The sequence below is a fragment of the Danio rerio genome, chromosome 2 (genome assembly GCF_049306965.1).
Source record: "Danio rerio strain Tuebingen ecotype United States chromosome 2, GRCz12tu, whole genome shotgun sequence".
Lineage (NCBI taxonomy): Eukaryota > Metazoa > Chordata > Actinopteri > Cypriniformes > Danionidae > Danio > Danio rerio.
Window position 1 is genome coordinate 21,571,397 of NC_133177.1, and position 22,604 is coordinate 21,594,000.

Here is a 22,604-nt window from a genome sequence, read left to right on the forward strand (position 1 = left end):
AAAATATTTTACCCCTCATTTTAAACCACAGTTGCTGTTTTGCTCATATTGAAGAATTGCGTAATATAGACCCTCAAGAGAAAATGGTCAATAAGAGACATGTTTTGGCATTTAATTTCTTTACCAGAGTCATGGCCATTGAAGGTCCGAGCAAATAAATGAATCTAGTGCTTTGGGGCAACAAGAAAGAGCCTTTGGAGACAAAAGGTGGTTATTTCTGTGACCTCGTATAGTAAAAATAATACAGCTATTTTTTTTTTCCTTTTAAAATAGGTATTTTGTTTTCAAAATTTTAAAATAATAAATCCTCACTTCAGTGACACATACAGCAATATTCAGCTCTGTTGTGTGCGGGTTTTGACAGACTCTCAACTGCAGGAAAAAACAAACATTTCTTTATCTATAAATAACACTATCAAAATATGCTCAGATGGAGGGCCTGTGCTCATTACAACAAGAATCTGCCATTACAGCAAACATGAAGTACATCTCCTTGAAGCAGATTACTTTTTTGACAGGAGTCAGACCGAGGAGCATGTTTTTGTGGATGGGTCTGACAGTTTGTCCAGATAGTGGAGTCGGCGATGGATTCTTCGTACAGCTCTGACTGACAAGAATGATGATGAAGATTCAAGAGGGCATAAATCCACTGCTGAACAGAAGAAAAAACAAGACAGTTCACTTACAGGTTCAGGAAGCTGGAGGAAAGAAAAACAGCAGTAAAGGAAAAAAAGAAGTACAGTTAGTACTGTATGATGAAGTACAGCTTTATGCGTGCAGCACTTGGTGGAATTATTATCACACTAATTATGTTGAATTCAGTCTGGCTTTAAGGCAAGATTTTGCATGTGAATGGATAAAACAAATGTGGAAAAATAGATTAGTTAATATATTTACTGGGTTGATTTTTTTACATTAACATATTTTATATTTAAATATGCAAATGATGCAGTTTTTTATTCAATATGCATTAATTTGTATACATTTCTAGCAAAAAAAAAAAAAGAACGAAGTTGGGTTTAAAGTTTTTTTTTTTTTCTTTTTTTTCTTTAAACATATTAGAGTCCAGGTTTTTTTATAAAGGGGATTTTGGGAATCTCTTTTATGACTCCACAATTAAAAATTTACAGATGTGGAAAAGAAAAAAAATCCAAAAACAAGTTTTGTAGAATAAGATTGTATATTTTATCAGGCTAATGATGAATGAACATATTATGTGTTGAAAATCTTCAGAATGTTGAGTTGAGTAAAACATCCCACAGTTCTTTCTTGGAAAGATGAAGGACTAAATTCACAATTGTTATTTTTTTTGCAATTCCAAATGTACAAAATTCAGAGTTTATTTATTGCTGTTACATTTTTTTGTTAACTTTTTAATGGGGTAGCCAGGTTTCTGACTATATTGCTTGCAGTTCTGGGGAAAACAAATTGTGACTTAACAGTACATTTATGAGAGACACTAGTATGCATTATAGTGCTTGGTTTTTATGTTTTTCCTCGTGAGAATTCAGACTTTTGTTCATCAGAAACTGGATTCGAACTGGGTCCATGATCGATTGTGTCAAAACATGTTGCCATGCAATACGAGCTACACCACTCACGCTGCTGTCTGTTGCGCTCTTTAGTTTAGTTGTCTCTGTCAATCAAAGTGTGATGGGCGTGAATGGCTTTACTAGTTTATTCCAACGAGGTCCGCTTTTTGCACTTTGCCTACACTCCAACGCAGAGGCCCCAAGTGCACGGACCCCTGGGCCTGTGCCCATAATGCCCATTGGTTAATCTGGCCCTGCTCACTGGTCCCACTCCCACAACGAAAGTTAAAATAACACGGGAGCAGAATTTTAAAAAAAAATTGAACGCATGCTGTTAAAAAGCAAAATCACTGAAAAAAAAAAACATAAAAACACAAATGAAATCAGTCAGAACCTTAGGTCCTGCTGTCCACACAAACATGGGTATTGAATACATTTAAGCTTATTTCTAAACCCAAACGCTGTATCAGATCACTGAAACCCAATAAAAGAAATTAAAAAAAAACTCTTGTCTGGGTGAGGATTTTCAAAAGCGCCAGGGTCTGTGCTTATTAGAAAATTAAGAAAAAAGCGTTTTCATACAAAATTAACTAAACATGTTGACATGACCTTAGAAACACCACTGAATGCTCAATAAATCTCTCAAAATCTCAGCTTACCAGGATAATAAAACAACTCCACAAACAGAATCGACAGCTTCACTTATTACTAAGCTATTTCTGTCAGATGTGTACAAAAGTCCTTAAGATTCACTGAAAATACTTTTTTGTGGTATGTATCAACTTTTTTCAATTTACACCAGTATTTATTTTATTTGGGCTCTTTGACACTTGATTTTTATGGTATATTTTTTCTTTGACTGCTGTAACTCGTTAGTGATGGACCAAATACTCTCTACTCTTTTTGGGATTTTGCTGTGTAGGGATTTTTTAAGGAACGTTTTTCATTTATCCTTTTGACATGGTTGGGAAAACTAGTGTGTGATTTATGACTTTTAGACAAATGGATTGGTTCTTTGTGTTTTCATATTCATGAAATGATATGCTAAATATTTTTGGAGGGTTCATTTCAAGTGGTTTCCTAATTTGAAACATATAATTGTGCTCATGAATATGAATTGATCTGTTGAAATCAGTTGTTTTGAGTTAGCATGACAAATGTTCTACTCTATTTAAATATTACATTGAAGGGTTCTATATATATATATATATATATATATATATATATATATATATATATATATATATATATATATATATATATATATATATATATATATATATATATATATATATACAATTAACAAGGCTACATGCATGAAACCACTGTTAAAAATGTGGACACAAATAGGTTTATTTAGTTTATTCAACTTGTTTATTCAAACAAGCTTCTTTAAAACGTATCCTCTTGCATTACTCTTTCCCCCCATAAAACCTCTATAAACAATTATATAAGCTCTAACACTATAAAATTATTTTCGATACTTCTCAAAAAGCACCTGCCATTCCCCATCAGATTCACCATCGTCTCATTCACGCACATGATTCGCACCAGGCAGAATCATTACCAGCCCACATCTGCAAACAATATCACTGTCATAGAGGAAATGAGCACTGAAAGCCCTGGATCAGATCATGTAGTAGATGCTGCTCAGCGTTAAATTGACATTGTAAAAACATTGCCCTGCTAACCTAAGAGAAGGAGGATAAATGAACAGTGTGGGTTGTCATCACTAAAGAGCTTACGGCCCCCGACAATAATTAGCCGGTTGGACCTGGGGCTCGTAATTGCGACATCTATTTAAGTCTGTGCTATTGATGAGCCTCTCTGACCTGCCGGGGAAGAGGATGGCCTTTGTTCCCTCCTGGGTGAGAAGAAACTACTAGCTGTGAACTCAATTACCAGAGAGGTGAGCTGAGCTGAGCTGTACCTGCTCTGTCTCCATATCACAGCTCTGCTAGGCTGTTTCTTTGCGAAGCCAAAGCTGACGGAGACAATGAGATCCTGTGAAGTCTGGCGACAGAGCTTTTTTCAGAGTTACAAAGCTTGAATATCCAGGGTGATTATTAAAACAAGTTCTCGAGTCTGACATGTCAACTATTTTGCTGTTTAATGGAGTGAAAACTTCGATACACACTGTGCGAAATTATTGCCATTGGTATTCTGCAGTTATTGGCAATTATTGGCTAATAGTTCAATAGTTTCAGTATTTAATTGTGTTGAATCTTATGATTTACAGTTGAAGTCAGAATTATTAGTCTTCTTTAATTATTAGCTTCCCCTGTAGATTTATTTCGAAACATAATATATTTAATAATTATTTTCTAAACTGATTTTTTTTAATCTTCACCACGATGACAATAAATAATATTTTACTAGATAATTTTAAAGACACTAGTATTCAGCTTGCAATTTAAATGCTTAACTTAATTAGGTTAATGAGGCAGTTTAGGGTAATTAAGCAAGTCATTGTATAAAAGTGGTTTGTTCTGTTGACAATCGAAAACAAATATTACTTTAGGGGGCAAATAATATTGACCATATATTTATTTTATTTTATTTTTTTAAAATAAACTGCTTTTATTCCAGCCAAAATAAAGCAAATAATAAAAATATTATAAAATATTATAGGAAATATTGTGAAGGATTCTTTGCTCTGTTACAAATCATTTGGGAAATATTTGAGAAAAAGAAAAAAATAAATAATTCACAGGAGAGCTAATAATTTTGACTTCAGGTATAAATCTTTCTCTACAATACACAATGTGCAAAATTACTGGCACCCCTATTAATTCTTATGCGTGAAAAATGTCTAAAGTATTTTTCTATCAAATTTTTTCATATATAATTTATTAACAGTTTTGGGGAAACTTAGAAAGTAATGCATTGCAATATTGAGTTACTCCCTAAAAAAGTAACTAACATTACTTAGTTATCTTTTATAGGAAGTCATGCCTTACATTACTTTTGAGTTACTTTTGCATTACTTTTTCTTTCCTGGCTGATATCTTATTTTTTTCTTTCTTTTTTTTAAATAGAAAAACTCTGCAATTAACAACACACTGTATAACCTACACCTATTTAACTTTAAAAAACACATCTAAAATCATATTTTAAGATAATGTTATCTTAAAACTTCTTTACCCCAGAGCTATACATGCAGTATATACAGATTATTGAAAGTTTAAAGCTTTTTGCTACTTCTCTACTTTTTGTCTTTAGTAAAATCACTGTCCACTAAAAGAATTTCATTGACTGTGATTCATTGTGACTTCTTTCATTTTAATTCAGCACTTTATTTTTTTAAAAGCTATTTAAACTAAAAAGTAAAAAACTCAAATTTAAACTCAAAAAGTAACTGAAATAACGTTGCTTATTTTTATATGCAATTTGTTACTTTACTTGTTACGTAGAAAAGTAATATTATTATGCAACAATGCGATACCCCCAATACTGTTTGTTACAAACATGAAAGAGTCCAGGCACACCTCTCTGTTTTTCATGTGTATTATTATGTGTATAATTATGAAATACAAAGGCAAAATTCCATTTAAGTATCAGTTCAGAGGCCATGTTCACAAAACATCTTAAGGCCTTATGTAACTCATAACTCACCAATTTGGGAGAAAATCTTCAAATCTAAAATAAGTGTATCAGTCCTAAACTCCTCAATTCAGGAGGAGAGGTCAGAAAACCGGTCAGTATCTAGTGTGACCACCATTTGCAGTGACACACAGCTTCTTTGTATAGAGTCGATTGGTCCATTTCTAAATGGAACCTTATAATTCCAAGGTAACGATGTGTAAAGTTGCTGGATATTGGCTGGAACTGGAATATGCTGTCATACACGCTGATCCAGAGCGTATGACCATGCAATGCACTGACCATGCAATAACTGGAATGTTTTCAGTTTATAGGAATTGTGTACTGATCTTTGCAACATGTGAATTAATAGCACAACAATAGGTCTCAGAAACTCGTCACAGTATCTCTGTTCATTCAAAAGGTCATCAATAACCTACAGCTCTGTTACTTACTCAGTGGAGCAAGGCATCTTCAACTGAACAGAGCCGGTTACATGTTCTGCCAAGCTAAAAACAGAAACAAAGAAAACATTACTAGTAGGGAACAAGCTACATTTTGAAAGTTAAAATGTACAGACATTTTAAGAACAGATCTTTTTTTTTCTGTTAAGAGAGTGCTAGTTGAGAGTGTAGTTGATGCTTGAGCTCAAGAAACCTGTATTGATCTTCAGTTTCTTTGTCAGTTGCGGATTTTAAAAACAAAAACAAAAGAGCAGGAAATAAAAAATCCTAAACTAATATAAAGAACCACTTTAGCATAAAAAGTGCTCTTCAGGACAATACAGTTATAAATAGAACTATTACATGCACAACCAACAAAATAAACATAATATTTTAGGAGTTTATAAACAGTTTTTAGAATGCAAATATTCACTTAGCCTGCATTTTACAATCTTTGTTCAAATGTAGCAGTATTTAAGTTTTTTAAATGTTTATATTGATTTTGCAACATAATATTGAACTGTACAAAGTTTATAAATCTCCAGCAAATTCATTTGTCAGACTACATACAGAACAAACTTTAAAAACTAACAAAACAAAAATAAACAAACAATATTATTAAAAAAAAAAAAGATTTTCAACAGCAAACACAGAAGATGGTTTGAGGCATACAGAGTTAAAAAGGTAACATGTCCACAGTAAAAACATGCAGCCATATATTTAATACTGTGGCCCTCTTTTTCTACCAGAAATCATGAACATGTTGTTTTAAAACACAACATCACAGATTCTATCAAAAACCAACAGATAAAAAGTTTTAACCTGACTACCAATGCTATGCTGTTGAAAATAAATACATTTCAGGCAAAATTGGGTTAAACATAAACAAACAACCTTAAATATAAACATGGCTTATGCTATAAAACAAATTATAAAGTTTAAATATTTCATTCATTCACTCATTCATTCATTCATTCATTTTTAGCTGCTTTTTCAGGTTCGTGTTGCGGGAACAGCAGTCTTAGGAGAGAACCTAAGACTTCCCTCTCCCCAGACACTTCCTCAAGGGGGGTTGGGGGGGTTGGGGGCCCGAGGTGTTCCCAGGCCAGCTGAGAGACATAGTATCTCCAGCGTGTCCTGGGTCTTCCCCAAGGCCTCCTCCCAGTGGGACATGCCTGGAACACCTCCCTAGGTAGACGTCCAGGAGGTATCCAAAGCAGATGCCCGAGCCACCTCAGCTGGCTTCTCTTGATGTGGAGGAGCAGCGGCTCTACTCCGAGCTCCTCCCAGGTTACAGAGCTCCTCACCCTCTCTACAAGGGTGCGCTCTGCCACCTTGCGAAGTAAACAAATTTTGGCCACTTGTATCCGAGATCTTGTATTTTGGTCATGACCCAAACCTCATGACCACAGGTGAGAGTAGGAACGTAGATTGACCGGTAAATCGAGAGCTTTGCCTTTCACCTCAGCTCCTACTTTACCACAATACAGACTGATACATCGACCGCATTACTGCTGTTGCTGCACCAATCCACCTGTCAATCTCATGTTCCATCCTCGTAAACACAACCCCAAGACATTTGAACTTCTCCACCTGGAGTAAGGACTGTCCTCTAACCAGAAAATAGAAAACCACCTTTTTTCTGGTGTAAATATTTATTAAATTTAATTTATAAATAATAATAAAGAGGGGCAAGATGGCAGATAGAGTGTAACAGCTATTTTCACATGCTCCTGCACCAATCAGCGAATTACTAATTGTAGTCTGACGCAACTTCATGGCTTTTGACATTTGATTATAGTATTGTGTCTCTGGAATCTTTTTGGCCACAATTTTTTTTGAAAATGCCTCATGCTGCAAAGAAAACCGAGAAGAAAGACTTCCCCGAACTCGTCACCGGAACCCTGTGAGGCCGAAACTAGCGGCGATTTTGAGTTAAGCCCTTCCATGGCAAAGGCATTTCACCAAATGATGGAATAGATTTCAAAAACGATAGACGCAAAACTTGACCCTCTAGCTGAGTTCGTACAAATTCATTCTCGACAACTGGAGAACTTCAAGACTCAACTGGATGAGGCAAAAGAAAGAATCGCTACAACGGAGGAATTTACAGAAGGCATGCAGGCCCATGTTCTCACGCTGGAAAGTTAAGCCGTGTCACTTGCAAACCACATAGATGATTTGGAGAACAGAAGAAGGTGCAAAAACATTCACATTCTCGGTTAACCTGAAGGGGCAGAGGACTCTAACATGGTGTTATTTCTTTAAAAATGGATTCCAGAGTTTCTTTATTTCTTGGGCATGTTAAGATTGAAAGAGCTCACCGTACTCTAGCACCAAGACCAGGTGCCAAAGAGAGACCCAGGTTGATGGCAGTTCGCATGCATAACTTCGGAGATAAACAGAAGATTCTTGACACAAGCAGAAAGTTGTCCATGGATGGAAACCAGGTCTTCGACAACAGCAAGGTATCTTTTTATCAAGATTTCTCTGCCGCATTGCTCCGTAAGCGCAGGGAATTTGATTTGGTTAAACATTGCTTGAAAAAAATCGGAGCCCACTATGCAATGTTATATCTAGCTAAGTTGCGAGTAACTATCGGGAATTCCACCAAGGTTTTCAGTACACCGGCTGCTGTTTCAGAATTCACGTCTGAAAAGGATCAGTGAGTAAAACCGGCTGCAGCTGGCAACGTCGCAGAATCATGGGTAGCGGTGCTATTTAACTTTGCCTTGCGTTGACATTTTCAGCACCGACCAGAATGAGTGATTTACGTTCCGTAACATTACTTATTTCTCATACTTCGAGCTGAGCGGTGTGGACAATGTGGATATGTTGTTTGCTTCTTGGGTGAGTTGTGTTTGTAAGTTCTGGACTATTTTTGTACTTTTTTTTTACAGTAAGATAAACATCTTACATCTTACTTATGAGCAAAGAACGATGCTGAATCCCCCCATTTCAAAGGAGGAAGCCTTAGTGGCTTTACGTAGGTTACAATCTGGTAAGTCCCCAGGCACAGATGGCCTGGGGAGTAAAGTGTATAGAGAATTTGAGAACTTATTAATAGATCACGTTTTAGCCATGTATGATTATTCTTTTAAGATAAACATGTTACCTCTGTCACTTAGAGAGGCCAAATATCTCCCTTCTCTTAAAAAAAAGCAAAAGACCCAGAGGACCGTGGGTCCTACAGGCCAATCTCCTTGTTGAATGTAGATTTAAAGTTGCTTTCCAAGATACTTACGACTATTACAACCGGAGAAAATACTTCCATTTATATTTGATGACGACCAAACAGGCTTCATTAAGAATAGAAATTCTAGTAACAATATTAGACGGCTTCTCAATATTATTGAGCTGTCACATAAATGCAATACTGACACCCTTATATTATCCTTAGATGCAGAGGATGCCTACGACAGGGTGGGTGGCCTTATTTTTTTCACAGTCTAGAAAGGTTTAGCCTTGGTGATAATTTTATTTGTTGGGTTAATTTACTTTATTCTTCACCTCTTGAAGCTCTTGCAACGGTTACAGGTCATATAATTTTCCTCAGTTTCGGGGTACTAGACAAGGGTGCCCTCTCTCCCCATTGCTGTTTGCTTTAGCGATTGAGCCATTGGCTCAGGCAATAAGGGAGGAGACGACAGATGATATGCAGATGATTTCCTGCTTTTTCTTTCTAGTTTTGAATCTTCAGTACCAGGTTTAGTAGATATAATTCATTTATTTGGTAGCTTCTCTGGCTAAAAGATAAAATTTTCTAAATCTGTTGCACTGCATTTAAAACTATTAGGCACACAGGTTATACTTATTTAGGAATTAATAATACCCCCACAATCTGTCAATTATCTAAAGTTAATTTTCTTCCACTCCTAAAAAAAAATTATAATAATCTGTTTACATGGCCAGATCTCCCTCTTTCCTGGCTAGGAAGGATTGTTGTAGTAAAGATAAATATACGTAATGCCTTGTCTTCTTTATCCGCTGCAGATGATACTAATAATATTAATCCAAAAAAAAAAAAAGAATTAAAGAATTAAACTTAAAAAGCTAAAACTTTCTAAATTGTAGTTTTCTATCTCTGGGGGGCTTGGATTTGCCAAATGTTGGAAAATACCAATTGGCCTACCAGATCAGGTTCACAGGGGCATGGCTTAAAGAGGACCCTAAATCAATTTGGCTTGGTTTAGAAGCTTCACAGTCATCTTGTCCTCTAAAGAATCGAAGTCAAGACATTATGTGATAACAGCGTTGTATGTAATACTTGGAAAGCCTGGTCTATTATACGCAAGATAGAGGGCAGAGCTGATCTATCCTCTTTTTTAACCCCCATTTACAATAACCCAGAGTTTTTGATTCTGGGATTAAAACTTGAAATACTTTTGGGTTATGTAGACTTTGTGTTCTGTTTGATGAAGGCTTGTTAATATCTTTTGAAGACTTGGTCATAAAATATAAACTACCCAGATTTCATTTCTTTAGATTTCTTCAAATTCTGGATTATATTTTTAAAAGTACTACACCTATTCCATGCCAGTCATATAGAAGATTTTGTTGAATCCCGCTTACTGCAAGCAGAAAACATATATTTTTAATGCACTTTGTACATATGTGAATACTCAGGAACTTAAAAGAATATGGGAGGGGGAGCTTCAGTTGATCATTACATATGTGGAATGGGATCTAATCTGGACTCAGGGTAAAAGATCTCTGTCTGCAACAGGGCCAAATCTGTTAAATTTAGAATTGTGCATAGATTATACATCACACCACTTCTCAGAAGCAAGTTTAATTCAAACAATTTACCACTTTGTGTTAAATTTAAGGTGGAAGTGGGAGACCACACCCATTTAATATGGAACTGTCCTGTTATTAAAGCTTATTGGGCAAAAGTAGTTACTTTTATGAGCTGTATGTGTATGTGTTTGTGAGCTGTCACCTCACAGCAAAAAGTTCGCTGGGTCGCTGATTCGAGCCTCGGCTCAGTTGGCGTTTCTGTGTGGAGTTTGCAAGTTGGTGGTTCATTCCACTGTGGCGACCCCAGATTAATAAAGGGACTAAGCCAACAAGCAAATGAATGAATGAATGTTTGGACTTCAGCTACAGACGGATCCACTATCTTTAATTTTAGGTCTCCCGGTTGGACGTTTGCCTGACAAATTCACTAATTGTTTATTTGGCATTTTAGCCTTTGTGGCAAGGAAACATATACTGATAAACTGGGTCAGTGACAAACCCCCACCCTTGAAAGGGTGGCACAATTTTATTAGGGAAATGATTCCCTTAGAATTTCTTACCTGTGATATTCATATGTCCTCTGAGGCTTTTCATCAAGTCTGCAATCCTAACTTAGACCTTATGGAAGTTTCTTTAAGCTGCATTTTGAGTTATGGTATGTCATAATTGAATTTATGTATTTTATTTCATCATTATTTTATCTTTATATGATTTTTTTTTCATTTGGTTTGTTTATTTATTTTCATAATATTATTATCATTGCTATTATGTTATTATTTGTTTATTGTAATCTTATTATGCACGTATGTACCTATTCTGTTTATTATATTTGTTTTTTTTTTCTTAAGCTTTGCATTAGTCTGTTGGTGGGTTTCAATGGGTTTTGTGATTAATAATTAAAATCTTTTTTTTCTTATTTATACAAATAAATAAATAATAATAAACACTCATAATTAAACAATGTACGCAGAAGAGGATAATTATTAATATCATAATTATTATTTATTACTTTAAATTGTTATCAGACTCACCTGTTTTGTAGCCTAGTCGTAGAAAGTGTGCTTTTTGCTGTAGAACAACGACATCTGCTGGCAATCAATTATAACACAACACTGGAGATCCACACACGATCACATTTACCTCATCAAGGTCATATGAGACGTACGTTTGCGTCCAATAACGTTCCTTAAGGGCATATAAGTCATGTTGAGCGGCTCTGAGAGTAAACATATTCTTAAGGATGCCCTAATATAAAAAAAAAAAAACATAATAAAATCTTTCGGAACAAAATAACGTTAGATACAAAAAATCCACACCTTCCGGACATCCAGGCCGTTTCCTGCCGTCATGACGCACGATTGATCAGGTGGGAGTTTGGTTTATCTTTTGTAAACTTAGTCTTGGTTTGTTATGTAAGCTGCCGTTTGTGGGATTACAATGCTGTATCATCAAGACAGTACATGCTAAATAGTTTGAAGTCAAGTGAAGTGTAGTGCAGTGAAGTGTGATAACCTGTGAATGAACGTGTGCAACCCGCGATGCAGCTAAAGTTATTGCTTTTTCACTTTACAAATGAGCTTAAATGAGGAGACATTTGTTTTATTCATTTGTTTATTTGTACTTTGTCATTCCAAGTTTACGAAAGAATTTGTTATGAAAAAGCAGCTAAAAAAAGGATATTTTACACTCTTTTTTTCTTCTATTGAACTATTAGTCATGTTAATTTGTTGTTTATTTATTGAATGAGTTTAAGTGTTGTGACATTGCTGATGGACTTGAATAGGGTTTTAAGTGACTAAAGAGTTGTAAAGTTGTGCTTTGTTTCAAACTTAGACCTGCATTTTAAAATCAATGAGTGTTCAGTAGTTTTGCTTACTTTAGGTTCAGCGAATATAGTATGCCTTTTTAAATGTTTAATAGAGTGAAGGAATTTGCTGTTGAAACTCGCACATATGATAAATATCCTCCCTTCTAGAAAAAATCAACTGGTGTCTGATCTTGAGCATGTGGCTGGGATCTTGAAGCAAATCATTTTTCTAAAACAGGATTGATTACTTGGAGATGCCAGCAGTTTGGATTCAAGAAAAGTGTATTAAGAATTGAAATCCATGAGATAATTATGCTGGTTTGTTACTGGTACTAAAGGGTTTACCATCTGATATCCAGCATGTTTTTTAGTTATAGAGGACTTTCAATATCGCTATCATCCTGTGCAATGGTTTAAACTTTTTACTTATTTGCCTTGGTTTCAAACACAAGATTTAAAGGAATAGATCAATCAAAAATGAAAATTTGCAGTTTTTTTGCCCTTAAGTTGAAGAAAAATATTTTCTACTGTGTTTAACAGAAAAAAAAAAATATTGCAAACTAGTTTGGAACAAGTGGAGAGTGAATAAATGATGACCATATTCAGTTTTAGATGAACTATACGTTAAGGCTAGTCCTAGACTAAATTGACCTGTAATCATATGACATAAACTTGGACATGTTTAACACCGTGTCACATTAACTTTACTGTAAATGAGACTTTTTTATTGTTTGAAAAATTAATTATTAAAGTTTTACAGGCAACATTTTATCATATCTGACATGATTCCAGACTGAAGCATCAAACCATGACTGGCATTTCGTTTTGCATCGATCACTCATGAAAGTCTGGATGGTTCCAGACTTAAGAAATAAGCTAAAATGTGGACTCTTTTGACCCCAGCACATATTTTTTACATCTTATCTGAGATGAGCTCTGGCCTTGAGAAGCAAAAATCAGATGTACAGATTTCTCCTAGAGTGAAAAGGATTCAAGTTACATTCAGAATTCAGATGCAAACGCCTCTATCGGTCTTTTGAAATGAACTTTTTTTCCTCAGCATTCTATGTTTATGTTCAGTTGTTTCACTTTTTAAGCAACAAAAAAACCTATTCATTGCCACAAAAGTGAAATGACTGAACCTACACTCAAGTTTTGAAAAACTTTCAGATGGCATTTAGAGGCTTTGGCATCTGAACTCTTTATATTTCTTGATGCAGCGACAAGACTGTGTTCAGTCACAGTGGTTTTCAGAAGTAACCCTAAGCTAATTTGGCTTTATTTAACACCACAGCATGGTTGTTTCTTGTGCACGTCCCTCAGTCTTTTTACAATATTCACAATTTTGCATTGAGAAATGTCGTTTTTCATGCTTTTGGCCCCCAGCTCAATGCAGTTTTAAGACTATACACATTTTTTTTTTCATTTTGCCTCTGTCCTAACTTTTTTTTTATTATTATTATGTTACATCAAAATAATAATAAAAAAGTCATAAGCAAAATACATTCATTCATTCATTTTCTTTTCGGCTTAGTCCCTTTATTAATCCGGGGTCGCCACAGCGGAATGAACCGCCAACTTATCCAGCAAGTTTTTACACCGCGGATGCCCTTTCAGCCGAAACCCATTTCTGGGAAACATCCACACTCGCATTCACACACACACTCATACACTACGAACAATTTAGCCTACCCAATTGCCCTCTACTGCATGTCTTTGGACTGTGGAGGAAACCCACTACCTACTGCGCCACTGCCTCGCCCAGCAAAATACATTTAAGTCTTTAATGAAAAAAATATGTTAAATAAAGCTTAAAATAAAAATTTAATAAATGTTTTGGGTTTAGTGAGAGTACTGTTAGGCCTCTCATGATTGCCACTTTTACATATACGATATATTGTCAGAAATAATTGTGGTAAGTGATATTATTGTCATTAAAATAAATTTTTTATGCCAGTGATTATATAATGATTATACAACAGCATGTTAAAGCAAAGAGCTGTAAAAGCTTTTTAGGGAAAAACAAAACCTTTTTTTGACTATATTCCTAAATTATTCCTCACTATCCTTTTGGCCTAATTCCTGATTTATCAGGGGTTGCCACGGCAAAATGAATCGCCAATCACCCTGGCATATGTTTTATGCAGTGGATGCCCTTTGGGCCACAACCCATTCACCCCTATCATTCACACACACATTCAAACACTGGAAAAATGATTATTTGGATTTACAAAATTTTACTAAAAGTGGTTGCAAACAATAAAGGCTGAATTTAAACAAATAAATTATATAGTAAAATTGAACTTCATTTGTTTCAATTCTGCCTATATAAATTGTTGCAACCACCTACCTTCATAGAAATTTTTTTTTTCAGTGTTCACTACAGCCAATTTAGTTTTTCCAATTCACCAATAATGCATATCTTTGGACTGTGAGGGAGAATAAACTTTTAACCAGATGAGTTCTGCTGCTGTAGCTACCAGATCTGACTCCTATTGCCTAAAGTCCCACTTGCAACTTGGACATAGAAACACCTGACCTGGGGTCTATTCTTCGTACATGGATTACTCAACTAGCTAGATATGGATAGTGATGATTTGACACAATCCAGGATCGTTTCATTCTTCAAAACTCATCCCAGAGTTTTTGTCATATTAACAGGTCTGGTAGCCCAAACCTACTCGGGAACAGGCTTTTTTGATAACAGGAGGATTAGATTGGGTCATTTCAAGGTAATACTGAAGGTCAGTACTAAATGCTGACATTTTCTTATAGTAGTAGCCTATAGATTATATACAGTTGAAGTCAGAATTATTAGCCCTCCTTTAATTTATTATTTCTTTTTTTTTTATATTTCCCAAATGATGTTTAACAGAGCAAGGACATTTTAACAGTATGTTTGCAAGTTTTTTTTCTTCTGGAAAAAGTCTTATTTGTTTTATTTCGGCTTGAATAAAAACAGTTTTTAATTTTTTAAAAACCATTTTAAGGTCAAGATTATTAGCCCCTTTAAGCTATATATATATATATATATATATATATATATATATATATATATATATATATATATATATATATATATATATATATATATATATATATATATATATATATAATAATTCTGACTTCAACTGTACACTAGGAAAAATGGTTTTAAAGAATTATATATACTGTTATGCAATCTACACTCTCAGATAAAAGAACAAAAACTGTCAAGGGGTTCAAAGAGAACATTTATTAATATGGACTTTTTAAGATACGCATACTATTTAAAGGTGCCAACCCAGCTTTAGTAAAATGTGTATGATAATAGGCATGGCCAATATTTTCAAAATAGGAATAATAATTCATGCAGTCATACATACATTTTGACAGATAATATGCGATACTTTGCAAAAGTTGCAGACACGTTTACCGATATCAAAATATTTTATTACAATTTATTTGAGCAGCCATTTATTAAGAACTTGAATAGGCTTTTAATAAAGATTATCTGTAAAACTAAATTAATTGCTAAATACTCTTGACGCATGAAAGTGTAAAGCCAGCAGCCCACAACAAAGGTGGAAAGTTGTTGCTTATCATAATTAACAGATTACTACACATTTTATAGAATTTTGCTCGCATGGATAATTGAATATTAATCAGATGATGTCATTACGCTACTGTGCCGTCAGCCAATCGTTGCATTGCTGATCATGATTATGAGCATTGATAAATCAGCCCTTCACAACACACGCAGCCATCCTAGATCAGTTCATCCAGACATTTTAATCTGATTTGCAAACTAACTAGTTTAAAGACCAAAATTTGCCAGAGATCAGTTATGAAATGATCATCTTAGATCAGGGGTCACCAATCTCGGTCCTGGAGGGCCGGTGTTCCTGCAGGGTTTAGCTCCAACTTGCCTCAACACACCTGCCTGGATGTTTCAAGTATGCTTAGTAAGACCTTGATTAGCTTGTTCAAGTGTGTTTGTTTAGGGTTGGAGCTAAAATCTGCAGGACACTGGACCTCCAGGAACAAGTTTGGTGACCACTGTCTTAGATAATTTAAGCGAGGTACTGAGAACAGACCCCTGGACTGTGAAATTTGCTTTATTGGCAACATGCAATTGTGCTCATCAACCACAAGGGGGAGCAGCGAGAGAAAGTTGCATAGTGTTGCTTAAAGCAATGTATTCAAATTCTGTAAAGTAATGTTAAAAAGTAAATGTCTTAATATAAGATTTCACCTCAGTGGTGTAAAATGCAAACGTCCTCGCAAAATAAATGACTGTAACATTACTTGTGAATTTTCCACTGTCACTTTAGTTGGATGTCAGTTTTTTTTTTTTTTTTTTAAAAAGACCATTTTAATGTGGTGATGTCATTGGCCCATGAAAATTTCCTGCTTGTTGTCAAACTACTTTATAAATGTAACAAGAGGCACTTCCATGATAACTTTGTGTTAAAATCCCTGTCATATGATTATTTGTCAATATTTGGACTTTTTGAATCTCAGAAGCTTTGGAAATTAAAAATGTAAAACAACAAATACATTAGGACCATTGCTATTGTTTACATCCCTCAAAATGGTCTATACATACATCTGCAAGAATGATTGCGCTGTAAGTTGATATATTGATTACTGCCACAGGCCCAAGTATTATCTGTCAGTTTAGCTAAGTAGTTTTGAGAAATTTAAACAGTGGAGGTTATTCTTAGAAGCAGAAGACATTCCCTGTGCTCTGTCGCATACCATCCACCCTGAATAGCATCCGTGATGTAGTAGATGACATAATCTCCTATGGACCCAGAGTGACGCGGCATAAATGAGCGAGGTGTGGCTGAAGATCTGTCTGTGCTCTCTGTGCTTGTAGTCGTCATCTTGGTTTTGACCTATTTATTCATTCATGGTGTTGTATTACTGAAGCTCTTTGGTAGTAATGTTATCGATGGTTTGATAAACATCAGTACAATCTCTTTGTCATTATGACTTTCTCTAATGTCTGCCCATAACTTCATTAGTTTGTACAGGTTGATTTGCTTGATTTTTAGATGCATTGAAGTTTTGGAAAGTTGAAAATGTTGTGCAATAGAATCTGTGAATTGCGTAAGTTTACGTTAGATGCCACAAACTTGTTGAACTTTAAGGAGTTATTAAAAAATTACAATAAACATATTTAAAATATGTATTGGTAGCTGACATGAGTGATATTGACGCCTTTTTTATTTTGCAACTATTCTGCATGGATGCAGATTTAATCATATGAATAGTTTAAAATAAACTTCAAAAAAAAAGTTTTGACCAGTTATTAAAAGCTAAGATGTAAAATATTAGCATAATGCTATTAATAATGGACAACATCTTACTGTTTACCTTACTATCAATATCCAGTTATTATTTTCATTCAAAAGACCAATAAAAAAAGATATGAGAGTAAAAAAATAAATAAGTGACCCAAACTGTATGTAGTAATATTTTAGTTATTTTATAATTATTATTTTTTATTAATACCAAAGATGCATTTATAAAAAAAATAATTTCTCCTATTATTTACTGTACACATGTATAGTTTGTCTTGAATTTAAATGTCTTATTCTAAAATAATTTAACACTTCCATGTAACCATCAATGTACTTTAGTGTATTAGTCAATAACTATAAACTGTACTTTTGTACTGCCATGAAAATACATTGATTTAAATTGTTTAAGCAGAACTTGAAGGGATAGTTCATGCAAAAAATTAATATTCTGCCATCATTTACATATTCTTCACTTGTTTCAAACCAGTTTTAGATATTTTTTTGTTCCGTTGAACACAAAGGACGATATTGTGAAGTATGTCTAAGCTGATAAACGATATCATGTTGAATCGTGATTAAATTTATCCCAGTAAGAATAAGCATTTTTACTTAATATTGATCTAAGAGCCAATCAAACAGCAGACATATGCAACAACAGTAATCTGTAATCGTGTTGATATAAGCGATATTCTACATCACTCAGTATTGTTTATCAAGCTTGATTCACTTTCCAGCCAGCAGTATTTGCTGTTAAACTGTTGTTGTTGTTGTTGTTTTTGTAATGATGACTGTATTTAACATTTTTAATTGGGTAAAATGTTTATTTAAAAAACATATTTCTGTAATTGTTTATTTTTAGAAGATGCAATAGGGTAATTACCAACCTCATCACATATGACGTCACAAAGGTTCAACCACGCATAGCGGTTGCAAAAATAGACCAGTTGCAATAACAAACATGTCGTGTTATGTAGTATGATGCCAAATTTGAAAGTCTAAAAATAGTACACCACACTGCTTTTAATGCCAACTGCAGATGTCTTTTAGCTAACAGCCATCATAAAAGCTGAATGAAGTGAGGACCTAATTAAAAATGCTCGACTCTGCAGTTCTCATTATTAGGTAAGTTCACGCTATGCTGAATCATACACATTACTCGTTTTTGATTGCAGCAATGATTTCAGCAAAAACAGTTCATTATGGAGAATTAAACTGCGGGCACTGAATGCTTAGAATGACATGAAAAAATGTACATTCACATACCCTGCCAAACAGGTGCAGTTCGCTGTCAGAATTCTGTTGTTTTGCTTGTTGATTAATTACCCAGGCCTTGTACAGTTCCGTCTTCTTGCCTTGTCTTTGGCTAGGCAGAACCCTGGTTTGTAGCACAACATAGTTTTGAATCTGGTCATCATGGAACATTATTACTTGCACATGACCACACAGAACAACATTGTTGGCATTAAAAACACTTGTTGGCCTTTAACTTCTCTCTTGTAAAATCACTTTGAGTTTTAATGATTTTATTTTTCTGCAAACTCGCTGCGAGTGCATCCTGAATGTTTACAAATAGGTAATTCATCTATATGTATATTTTTGTTCTTGCACTGTATACATGCTGTCAGTTACAGTTCTTCAGAATATTATATTTTATATTGAATATCATAAGTATAATACAGAAAATTGGAATTAGAAAAAAATCAGAGTAATGTGTAAACTGTTTTCGTTAATAAACAATACTTTAAAATGTTATGAAGCGTCTAATCTTTGTGCTCATTATTGGGATACTCTTTTAAAGCTGGAAGCACTAACAACTTATATTGAAATATATAACTTTATAATTCAATATGGAAAAGATGATCGAGATTGAATTTTGGCAATATTGCCCCACTCTATGTTAATCTTTAGAATGAAGAAGGCGGACAACTAGCTAACTTTAAAAAACTTAAATAAATAAACACAAAACAAATGTACAATGGTAGCCCACTTATGCACGACTACCACCAAACTGAATGCAAAAACCAAACACGGTCATGTCTCCCTTCTGACGAAGATATTTTGATGAATGTTGTAAACCTGTAACCATTGTCTTCTGTAGTATTTGTTACTCTTTATATGATATAAATGATATGATATCATCTTTTGTGTTTAACAGAACAAAAAAAAAAAAAAAATCACAAAAGTATGAGTAAACGGGTGAGTAAAAAATGATCCCTTTAATTAGGCATGATCACAAAGTGTATTGTTAAAAAGTGCACTAAATTATGTTTAGAAGTAGTGTGAGTAAAGTGTAATTTACTTAAGTGGCTTTTCATTTTAACTGTAATATATGTTTTGTATGTGCACATTGTAACAAGTTTTCTTTTCAGATTTGAAGGACCCAAAAAGTACTTTTTCAATACAGTTGAGTCCTTGAGAGGAAGAACTATACAAGTCCATATTTTCTTTTTTTTTTTTGAGTAATGAGATTTTATTTGGATTGTGAACATTATATTTAATATTTTTATTTTCTTTGAAGATCTTTTTTAGTTATATAAAAGTGATTTATATTTCTAAAATGTGGACGAACAGTATACTTGTAGGTGGTTAGTGTGGAATAACAGTGTAACTCCAACTTTTAAACAACTTAAGATCTGATTGCTTTGTTTTAGTTTTAATACAGTAACAGAAACTTCAGGTAATATTAAGCATTACTTTCAAGTTTATTATTATTATTATTTAAAAACAGAAAATATAGTATGAACAATGCACAATACATAGACCCTACAGTACAGGCAATACCAAACAATTATTAACAATAATAAATAAATAAAACAATGCATACATATCATAGATAATTATTGTTGTTTATTTATAAAAGCTGGTGTAGTGCACCTACTTCAAACTGCTTGCCATATATACACAGAACTGGTGGGAAATATGCATTGATATAGCTTTATTATATATGGTATGTAGTTTATTTTGTTAGGTTAACTGTTTTTTAGTTTTGCTCTCAGAGAGAGAGAGAGAGAGAGAGAGAGAGAGAGAGAGAGAGAGAGAGAGAGAGAGAGAGAGAGAGAGAGAGAGAGAGAGAGAGAGAGAGAGAGAGAGAGAGAGAGAGAGAGAGAGAGAGAGAGAGAGAGAGAGAGAGAGAGAGAGAGAGAGAGAGAGAGAGAGAGAGAGAGAGAGAGAGAGAGAGAGAGAGAGAGAGAGAGAGAGAGAGAGAGAGAGAGAGAGAGAGAGAGAGAGAGAGAGAGAGTTGAATTTTCATCATGGCTTTAATAAAAATTTTAAAGACATTATACAATCAAATGTTACACATAAAAATTAAAAACAGCCTAATAAACCATAAACTCTAAATTTTCATCACAAATTTGACATAAAACTCCTTTATAACACCAAATGCTTTCAAAACACATAAGATCACCCATTGTTTTGTAATACTGAAAATCAATAAAAATTCTGGATTTCACCAAGTAAAAAAAAATGTTTGTAAACAGCCACTTGAGTTTTGCTCAACTTGTATTTTTCTAGTGTCATAAATTGCCATTTTTGCTGGACCCAAAAGAAAATTTAATAACTGTGTACTATATACTTATAACCACAAATGAACATTTCCAAAGAAAACGTCTCACCAAAACAAACAAACAAATTAGTTAAAACCTGAAAAAAAAGAACTAAGCCTGTTACATAACATAAAAGCATGATTTAGGGTTTCACGCTGAGAACAAAATGGACATTCATCACTTTTACCTGGATTTATAATTTATACAAACGCATTCACCTCTATGGCACCATGCAAGATTCTCTGTTGCAAATCCCCCAACTTTTTTTGGTAAAGGGGGTTTATACAGAGCTCTCCACTCTGGTTTAGCATTCTCTTTTAAATGGAGAAAAGAGCGCCATGGAGTATCAACCCTATTATTCAGTGACATCCTATTTAGCAATTTCACACAACTATTATAAAAAATTTTTCCAAACTCCGAATTGGTTCCCATTAAAAACAACACATTATTTTGCAAAAAAAAAAAACATCAGAAAAAGGATTATTGCAATTTGGGATGATTAAACCATCAGCATAATTTTCCAACATGTTAGCTTCTTCAGGGGTAAGAAAGGTTTTCCACTTTTCAAGTAGCTTTGCTACTATTCATTTCGACCTTAACCCCAAACGATTCACAACAGCTTCAACATTCTTTAAAGCAGGGCGAGCCAGTTTAAACAAGTGTCCGACAGTTAAAACTCCCACATTCAGAAGAATCTTGTTAACTGAAGGGAGAATCCCCTTATTCGATAAGTCCATTCGAGATCTGAAAATCAAAGGTTCTTGGAGCAACCATAATAAAGATGATCTAGTGCCATGCTTCTGCACTTTAAATAGAGACCAAACTTTAAACATGTTCCGATAAAAAAATTAAAATAAAAAATGGGCAATTTAGACCAGTCCATCTTTTGTGGGTTAGTCCAAAATAAAGATTTCTCAAGGTCCAAGTTTCTAAACCCTTGCAAAATAGCGCATGCAGCAGTCTTCCAACTGGAGTCCACCGGACTAGTCAGAAGTCTTTGAATGAACTGAATCCTGAAAGCTGCTTCAACTTCCAAGCTGCCCATTAAATAAAATAACAACAACATCATCAGCATATGCAGACACTTTAAAACCATTTGTACAAATTGGCAGAGATAACCCACACAATTTGCTCTTATTTTGATTAGCAGGGGCTCTATGGCTAAAGTATACAACATACCCGATTAGGCACATCCTTGTCTAATGCCAATAAAAAATTTAAAAGGGGCACATAAATTCCGTTAAATTTCGAAACACTTTCCACTTCATTATATAAAGCTTTTAACATAGATACAAACTCGCTGTTAAAGTGTTCCACAAATATTTGTGCTCAACTCGATCGAAAGCTTTTTCTTGATCAAGAGAAAGAAGGTCAAAATTCAAATAAAAAAAATTCCAATATCTAAAACGTCTCTAATGAATGAGATATTATCAAATATTCACCTTCCTGGAACACAATATGACTGGTCAGAGTGAATGATATGGCTAAGGACATCACTCAGCCTGTTAGCTAAAACTATAGAGAGTAGTTTATAGTCTGTACATAACAGGCTAACAGGCCTCCACTTTTTAATGTCATTAAGATCACCTTTCTTGGGTAATAAAGCACTGCCCTTCTATAACTTAAAGGTAATTGTCCATATGTCAAACTTTCATTTATAACTTGGA

General features: G+C 34.3%; 1 protein-coding gene and 1 long non-coding RNA gene across 2 annotated transcripts in view; one reads left to right on the forward strand and one right to left on the reverse strand.

Annotated features, from left to right (window-relative positions):
* The window catches only part of si:dkey-225f23.4, a 29,247-nt gene continuing 6,643 nt past the window's right edge, over nt 1-22,604 (reverse strand). Inside the window, exons 2-3 of the long non-coding RNA NR_125781.1 lie at nt 5,570-5,623; nt 1-652 (exon numbers count right to left, since the gene is read on the reverse strand). This is a non-coding gene — a long non-coding RNA (si:dkey-225f23.4). The remainder of the gene's footprint in view (nt 653-5,569; nt 5,624-22,604) is intronic.
* The window catches only part of elovl1a (ELOVL fatty acid elongase 1a), a 51,677-nt gene continuing 40,460 nt past the window's right edge, over nt 11,388-22,604 (forward strand). Inside the window, exon 1 of the mRNA NM_001005989.3 lies at nt 11,388-11,663. The gene's annotated coding sequence lies outside the window, so the exon portion shown is untranslated. The remainder of the gene's footprint in view (nt 11,664-22,604) is intronic.